This window comes from Chinchilla lanigera, unplaced genomic scaffold (genome assembly GCF_000276665.1).
Source record: "Chinchilla lanigera isolate Chin_1 unplaced genomic scaffold, ChiLan1.0 scaffold00090, whole genome shotgun sequence".
Lineage (NCBI taxonomy): Eukaryota > Metazoa > Chordata > Mammalia > Rodentia > Chinchillidae > Chinchilla > Chinchilla lanigera.
This window is the reverse complement of record NW_004955491.1, coordinates 4,701,804-4,710,705: the sequence shown is the minus strand read 5'-3', so window position 1 is coordinate 4,710,705 and position 8,902 is coordinate 4,701,804. Positions and strand designations below refer to the sequence as shown.

Below are 8,902 nucleotides of genomic sequence, written 5' to 3'. Positions count from 1 at the left end.
TAGGAACCCTGCCAAAAATGCAGCTGAGGACGCTGGCAATTGGGATGTCTGACAGTGGGATGGTGAGACAGCTTGAAACATACGTGTTGGGAAAAACAGTCCCCTGCTAGGGTGCAGTGCCGTGAACCGAATACAAAACCTGCAGTACCATGTCCAGGACAAAGTCTGCTTCACCAAAAGTGTGCTAGTGACACCAGTGATTTCTAAGCCATGGCTCCAGCTAGGGCTGCTGAGTCTCGAGCTGGAGGCACAGGCAGTGGCCAGGAGCGCAGAGTGCGGCAATGTGGGAAAGGTAGGTGAGGGCGGAAGGAAGCAGGGAGCATGGGAGACAGCTGGCCAACAGCACAGCCCAGCACCGCTTGGGGAGGCAGCAGGCCAGAGGAAGGTCTCCAGTCCCTGTACAAATGCCAGAGTGGCACATTATGCTTGGGTCACACTAGTTGTTGTGAGGCCGGCACTTCCCCAGGGTTCCTGGCCACCAGAGCCCAGGTGCGAGGCTGCCTAACTACATTTCCTTTGGCTCTCCGAGAAAGCTGCGAGGGAAGCCTTCCCTACCTCTCGGAAGCGCCCGGAGGCTGAAACTTTCTGCAAGAAGCCAGAAAACCATGAGTCCATCAGGTCGTCCCGTCCTCTCCTACAAGGTCCCGCCAACCCGCAACCAACCACCCGCAGGACCTCCCAGCACCGGTCCTACTGTCCAGCTTCTCTCGCCCGCGGTATCTCTCTCTGAACATTTCTCTGCGGTCGCTGAACTCTCTTTTGTCCCGAGCTGCCTGGCCCTTCATCCCCATTTTGAGGAATGCTGGGAGCTTGTGCAGACAACTCCTGCCCGCTGCTTCGGCAGTCCGTGTCAAGCTGGCTCACTTCTGTTGGCCTGTCACTTGTGCCCATCAGGTGCCCTCACTCACTCATTCATCATATGCATCCTCAGTGCCATCGAGGACCGGGCACCCTCCGTGATGTTCCATGCTGTCCTGCTCATGGCTGCGATGCCATTAGAAAGATTCCCGGGTATGGTGTTCTTGCGTGCGGAAGTGTACCTCTCAGCACCCAGGGAGGAAGAGGTAATCCATCAGACGAGGAAGCAAACAGCCTGTGACCTGATCATCCTTTGGCAATCCCAGGGAGTTTGGGGCTTCACCATGCCCCTGACCTTACACGCCCTGTCTTTCTCATGTCCCTGTGGCCGAAGGCCCACTCCCCACATACTCCTTGCTGCGTGGCTTTGTGGCATCGTGTTGCTGGCCCCACCACAGGAAGGACACCAGGCAGGGTCCCCTCCCACGACCAGAGGGCGTCCAGAGTCCTGAGTCCCAGCTGTGCCAACAGCTCGGGACCCGGGCGGCTATGCTGGGTGGATTGTTTGGCCCAGCTTGGGGTGTGCCCTCTGCGGGAAGATATCTCCCTCCAAGCCCACGGTAGTAAGTGAGAAGGGAGAAGAGCTGAGCTGAAGACAGCAGACCGAGAACCCCAGAGCCCCGGGTGCAAGGGCAGCGAGGGAGATGCAGCACAGGGAGGACGGAGGGGCTGAGGCCTTCCCTCCTCGGCGAAGAGAGAGCCCGAGTGCGGCCCCACACAGCCTTGCCCACACTAATGGTGCAAGGGGAGCGAGCTGGAGGAGGCTGAGCTGCAGGTCTTGCGGGGGCCGGCGGGATTCCTCCTATTCTGGGATAGGGCTCTTGAGGAGGAAGGAGGGGGCATGGTCACAGCCAGGTGGACTGTGTCGAGGCCCATCAGGGCCCCCGAGATCCCCAGCTAAGAGGAGCCAAAGACGAACCCGATCCTTGGGTGCGGCCACACAGCCAGACCCGCTCGTGCCCAAAGTCTGCACAGGGAAGAGGGTGTGGGAGTGGGTCGGAGCATGGCACTGCAGATCAGGCAGTCCATGAGTGGCCCACGACTTTCAGCAGCTGGCTCTTCCATTCCTTACTGGTCACAGGTGGCAATCACTGCCCCGTGCGGTGCCCCAGGGACACACATCTCTGTCCCTCCCACGTCAGGACCCATCCCTGGGTGCAAGGACAGAAGCCTCCGTCCAGGTGCCTGCCCCTCTGCTTTGGCCCAACCCTCAACGATGCCCCTACCTGAAGCCCATCCCACGGCATTCCTGGCTTCCACAGGGTCTGCTGAGCAGCTCCCTCCTGGAGCGTGGAGGGCTCCGGAAAGTGAGTGTGGAGGGCTTTCTCGCTGCACACCTCCACGCGTGCAACGCCAGCGCCTTGGGCCATGTGCTGGGGCCAGGGGTTGCTGGTGTCCAGAAGAGGAGACAGATGGGGCTGCGGAGGTACCGAGAGGGGCCCAGGAGGAAGGGCACACCCGATGATGGCAGAGCTCTGCAAGTGCAGGATGGCTTCAGGCAGGTGCGGTCACACAGGTTTACAGGGCTTATGACACACACCTAGTCGGCAGGTGGGGGCATAGCTCAGGGGTAGAGCATTTGACTGCAGATCAAGAGGTCCCCGGTTCAAATCCGGGTGCCCCCTACTGGTGACCCACTTTATTGCCAAACCTACAAGGGTCTTGTCTCCAGGCGCTCTGCCTCCGTGCTTGGCACCTTTCTCTGGACTTCAACTCTTCATGGCCCAAGGCATGGTGTGGGCCGATGACTTCTTCCTCTCCTGTCTGTATTAGTGGTTATTTAACCTTGGACATCAGAGCTCAGTTTCGTGTCTGGCTTCCTTTTACTTTTTGTTTTGACATGGTATCTCACTGCATTTAAATTTGCTTCCTCTGTGCCCAACTTCAGATTGATTAAGTCAGTCATTTCAGCAGAAACACGCGTACCACAAATCTGAAATCCCAGCAATGAAATCAGGCTGTATTCAGCTGGCCAATGGACAATCTCTCACCAGGTGCCAGAGAAATTTTCAGTCTAAGTACATTTCATTTTCCATCCTAACCATTACCTGATTTTGGTGAATGTTACAAGAATGGCACTCACTTATCACAAAGTTCACTTCTCCCACATGGTTATTCAGCGGAATTCCTAATTACTATTGCTGCTTCCTTTTTACCCCACTTCCCAATTTGTCCTGTTTTTTCTGTCCCCATTTTATGATTCTACTCTGAGTTCATAGCTGATCGAAGTGACTGGGGTGAACTGTGGCTTCATTTAACTTAATAAGTGACTTCTCTCACGGATTTAAAATCAGAAAATCGAGTCTCTTGCCCTACCTTTGCCCCCTCAAGGACTTATTTTCCTTTTTCAGGACATATGTAATCCTTCACAGATTTGAGATTTGGTCTCCACTCTATAATTGGTTTCCTCCTTTAGAACCATCTTTTGTGCTCAGTTCACATTGTTTTGGATCCTATTTTTATCCCATTTAATTTTGCATGGCCGAAAAGTAAGGATCACTACGAAAATCACCACGAGCCTAGTGATCTTAGTCATCAGGGAGGCTAATCTCGGGCCCCACTCGAAGAGTCCTTCATATCACCCTTGGTGGCTATAATATGTCTTTCTCCTTCTTTTGCTTCTCTATTCAACCAGTCAAGCATATCTATGATGACTCCTGAGTTGTTTACATAAAAACAGCATTTCTTTTCTTAAGGGCAGCACATAGCTCCCCCCTGTTCCATAAAGAGGAAATTGACTCTTCTCCTATTCAGTAACACTACTTTTGCCAAGGAACTAACCTGGTCATGTTTGCCAAGGAACTAGCCTGGCCACATTTTGAACTCCTTCTGCATCTTCCTTCCATTGTTTTTGGGTGCATATAGAGTCCCCTCTTTACCAAGTCTGTGTCATCATTATCCCCTCTAATTGTCTTTTTTTAACCTCATACATGGGAAATGGTGAATCTCAGGATTGGCTTTGTCTCATCACCAGTGAGGGATCCAAAATTTACTTATGTGGATTATAAATATAACATCTTGCTGGTCATACAGGAAATACAGTGAGGCCAGCTCAGCTCACTGAAGGCAAATAGGGTCCACTCAGTGGTACACAATGGTTGTCATTACAAATGTGCTCCTCCAGTACATCAAGAGTCCTTATCTCTTGTAGTGTTTATAAGATGGGCAAAAGTGGGGGAGGCCTCCCAACATGATCTCAAACAGAGTGAGTTCTTCCTGGTATGGGGTGCATCGGTACCTCAGCAAGGTGATCTGAAGCATAGTTACCCAGTTTGTCCCAGTCTCTTGGCACAGCTTGGCTAGGGTAGACTTTAAAGTTGGATTCTGTCTCTCTACCTGGTTAGAACTCTGTGGTTGGTCAGTGGTGTGTAGCTCCCATTTTAGTGGAAAGGCTCTGAACCACTCAACCCATGAAAGAAGGCCCATCATGTGAACCTACCATCATGGGAAGCCCATACTGAGGAATAACTAGCTCCATCAGAGCTTTTATCATCTCTCTAGTCATCTCAGTTTTTGTGGGGATGGCCTCCACCCAGTCCAAATAGGTGCAAATGAGGACCAACAAATACTTCTTGTTTCTAAGGGTGGGTTTGAGTTCTGTAGAATCCACCTCAACATCCTCAAAGGCCAGTATTCCTTGTCTGTGGACTCTGGGCAGTTTCTGCGGATGAGAAAATGGATTGTTGTGAACACAAAACACGTATCTGCCTGCCACAGATGCACACAGAGTCTGAAGTCTAGAAGTAGAGAAATGACAACCAAGCAGCTTAGCCATGTCTTTCCCAAGTGAGTATGGCTAGGCAGCTCCTGGATGAGAAAATGTCCTACAGCCTCAGGAAGGAACATCTTTCCTCCTGGCAAAACTTGCCATCCATTTTGTTACGTAGCTCCTTTTGTAGTGGCCCACATAAGTTCTCTTTCTGAATATTTAGGTGACTTGAGGAGCAGGGCCACTAGAGCCTAGATCATAGGGTGTGAGTCTCCAATAGCAGCTTATTTGGCTACTAAATCAGCTGCTTGGTTTTCTTGGGCCTCTAAGGAATTTTTGTTTTCTGATGGCCTGGACAGTGAATCACAGCTTACCTTGGCAGGCTACAACACAGCCTGTAGTAAGTTCAATATCTCCTAAGAGTTCTTAATGTCTCCCCCTCCCCCATAGTCAGGAGGCCCCTTTAAAGTACCAAGGGCATATCGGGCTTATTCTATTTTCAAAGCCCAGTTTGGCCTTTGTGTTAACATTCCAGGATGCAAAGCCTTGGGCTAGACAATCTGCTCAAGAGTGACAACTGTCATTCTCACCCTCTGAACCTCATCAATTACCATTCTGTTGTAGCCCAAGAAGTGTCAAGTCAGGGTTCCGGAGGGATGCGTCCCGTAGGTCCAGTCTGGCTGAGTTGGATTGCCTTGATTGTGTGCACATAGTTGTGCTCAGGTGGCTCCAGTGATGTCGGTGAAAGGGAGGCAGTGTTGAGGGCCATCAGTTTCCTTTAGTAAAGTACATTTTCATTCCCCTGCCCCCGATCCTCTCATTCAAAAGCAGGCAACTCTTGGGATGCAACAGACAAAGAAATACGGAAAAAAAAATCTTTTAAATCCAACACAGTATACCAACTCTGAGTAGGTGGGAGTTAACTAAGAAAGGTATAGGGGTTGGGTACAGTAGGGTAAAGGGTTACAACCAGGGCATTCATTGCCCACAAGTCCTGGACTGGGTGATACCCATTTATCCCAGGCTTGGGAACTGACACAAAAAGGAGTATTTCAAGGAGACTGACATGTTTTGGAGGGCTAGGGCCATATTGGTTATCTGTGTTTTCAGCCCATCTGTGTTTTTAACTTTTGGTTTCTAAACCTCAGTTGCTGAATGTCCAGAAGAGCCTTGAAATATAAAGCATAGCCATAGAACTGCTACTTCTCACCAAGCATGAGTGCTCTAGTAGATGAATCCCTGTAGAATGTTAACAGACAGCAATTATGCAGAGAAAATTTAGACATAGTATTATAACGTCACAGTCATGATGACATTTTTGTGACACATTTAAACCTCCACCTTGGAATAGAATAGTCTTTTAGTCAATTATCCCTATCTAATACATAAGAAGCTTTTATCTAATTTGTTGTCCTTATGTCATTGAAGAAATTTGTGACATTGTCTGGACTGTTAGTAATTTCATCAGCTTACATAACTGGTTGATTTCTTTTTTCCTAGACACACTATGTGCTCCTTTTAAGTAGGGATGTTTCATAACTTTGAATTCCCAATAGAGTGTCTGATCATACTTCTGTATAAGTAAGTGCTTATGAATATATGATCAGTTAAGTTCTCAGAAAGAAAAGATAGCCCAGGAAGTACCAAGAAATGTCAGTTCATTCAATATATCATTTCTATGATAAACAGATAAACAGATAAACAGATAAACAGAAGGCCCAGAAAAGGTAAATGAAATTCTTTGTGTCAAACCACAAAAATTTGGCACTAAGAAAGCCTAAATATCATGTGTCCTTATGTAACTTAACTAAAGAAAAACTAAAGATATTAGGTCAATGGCTAACACAATAGACTAATTCGGGTAATAAATGAAGTGCTGCAATGCCAAGCTTGTATAATATTCATAGCCAAACAGGATCCATATAGCTTGAGTTTTCACAAAACTCTGCCATTGTAAGAAGTTTATCTAAACAGAGTCATACTCCTAATAAGCATTATGTACATTAACCAATACAATAGTAATATTATTTTCAATATACTGACAAATAGGACCTCATGTTGACTTGACATGAACTTCTTATCACAAATATCTGAAGCACAGAGAAAAGTAGATGTCTGAATCCAAAAGAAAATGTCTCTCCCTATAACAAACAATTTTACATTTTAGAATACTGTACATTTGGAAGGCATGAATACATTTAATACACCATGAAATTAATAGTAACAAACTGTCATTATTTTGTTTCTTAATTTAGTTGTGTACCCATAGCATTTTTTAATCAAAAAAACCTTATTGTCTCCTATTTGAAAATTAACCTTTGACAATGACCAATGTAAACATATCACAGTAATATATTTTAAACAATATCTATTGGGGTGTCTCCCATAAGGCTATGGAGATTATTGGGGCTCCTTATTAATGAACAAAACCCAGTTACTGTTATTCCACGCAGCTGCTTTTTATTCATCATCGGAGTCTTTTCTAATAATTTCTCCCCAGCCTAAGAGATTTCTTTTTAATTAGTTTAACAAATTTTTATACTTCCTGAAAACACGATCTCAAGGCTTGATGCATTAAATTTGAACAATAAAAGACTCCCAAGTCATAATACATAAACAACAATAGGCATTACATTTATAAAACCAATTTTAACATCATTTTGACCACCTGGCAACGTTAGGTGAAAGCATATCTTTAATTTAGATGATGCTTATCTATAAGGTAAATTAAATTTTAGATAATTGTTTCAAAATTACAAAAAATACAAAAAGAGGAAAAATTTGCTGAGCTCAAATAAAACAGCTATTTACAGATTGGACAGAGAGACAAACAAAAACACACAAGACAATTTGCTTAAAAAATCAGAGTGCACTCAGATATATTTTGGCCCAATTGAATCATAATTTTTTGGCCTAAGAATGGGGCTATTGGCTGAAAAGCCAGTGTCTATTGAAAATCCAGCAGGTCTTTGCTCTACATTTGCAGTTAACATGGGTTCCCCGGGGCCAAGGGATAGAGATCCATGACCCTGTCAATCTGAAACTTCCTCTGACTCCACCACAAACACCCTCTTCTCTCCTTGTCTAGCAGCTTTGGACATTCTCACTTGAAATGTCCCCTCTCTTTACAATGGACACATTGGTTCGGACCCAGGGGAATACAAAGGGCTTCTCCTTGTTTACCCTTCTTTCCTCTCTCCCTAGTTCCCAGCTATGCCTCTTTCCTGTAAGCTGCTAACACCACTTTTCTCTGCTCCTGCTTAAACTTCCATTCTGTGTCCTCTCTGTCATGAAGCAAATTTTGGGCAATCTCCACCAGCTGAGACAAGTTCATCCCTGCAGTCCTTTCCAATTTCTGCAGCTTGCAACACTTTTGCCACCTTATGTAGGTCAGTGGTGCCATGAGCCACAGAAAGAAGCCCCCTCCTCAAAGCCCAGTGATTTTTTTAAAGCATTTAGTCGCTCCTCAGCATTGTAATCCCAGTTGGGGTTTCTTTGTCCTGTGTAGTTTTTCCTATATCTAATCTCATTTGTTTCTCAATCACCTTTAAAATCCTTTCTCTCCCTTCTGAAGAAAACAAAGTTAACATTTACTGTTGACAGTCACCCCAGGTGGGGCAGTGAGTCTCAGACTCCATTTCCAGCAAAGTAATCAAGGCCAGAGTTGGCTCTGAAAAGGGGGATGTTAAGTTCTCCAAATGCAGAATGAGTTTTCTCCCAGCTTCATCACAGCAGTCTGCCAGAGAGGCAAGATTGGGATGAGACCTGAGGAGGAGACTTCTTCATCTGAATCTGCTACAGACTTGGGGGAAAACTGCCTGCAGCAGTGAGAACAGAAAGCCCCAGGGTCAGTGCCGCAGATCAGGAGGAATCGCCTGCTGAGGCAAGCAATCTCGTGTACAGGATGGGGGGTGGCTGAGTTGGGAAACAAAAGGATCATCTTTCTCAGGTGCCAGGGCAAAACTGGGGATTTCTGCTCAGGGGACCTTGTGTTAATTACTAGAACTCCACGTGGGAATCCACAAACACACATCATCTTTACATTTGTCAAAATTCTTAATCATGCTTAAACCAGAATGGTGGGCTTACTGTTTGCTGAGCCCATGAAAGCTCAGTTTAGAACAAAGAAGAGTTTACCTTAGCAGGTCTTTCCCCTACTCAGCCAACAATCCACACAAGAGCCCAAGGCTGTGGCAACCTGAAATCATGTACACATTTGGGAGACAAACACAGAACAGACAAACAAAGCAAAACAATCCCTGGAATCATGAATCATCTCCGACCATTCATTTGAAAAAAATTTTAGAGTCCAGAACTGACCAAATCCAAAACAAA

General features: G+C 46.4%; 1 long non-coding RNA gene and 1 other non-coding gene across 2 annotated transcripts; one reads left to right on the top strand and one right to left on the bottom strand.

Annotated features, from left to right (window-relative positions):
* The first annotated feature begins 2,411 nt into the window (after positions 1 to 2,411).
* Trnac-gca lies at positions 2,412 to 2,483 on the top strand. The gene has a single exon. It is a non-coding gene; the product is annotated as a tRNA-Cys (tRNA).
* A 1,346-nt stretch (positions 2,484 to 3,829) lies between these two features.
* LOC102014457 lies at positions 3,830 to 6,125 on the bottom strand. Its single transcript, XR_264035.1, has 2 exons — positions 5,179 to 6,125; positions 3,830 to 4,519 (listed from the first exon to the last, which is right to left on the bottom strand). It is a non-coding gene; the product is annotated as an uncharacterized LOC102014457 (long non-coding RNA).
* Positions 6,126 to 8,902: the final 2,777 nt, after the last annotated feature.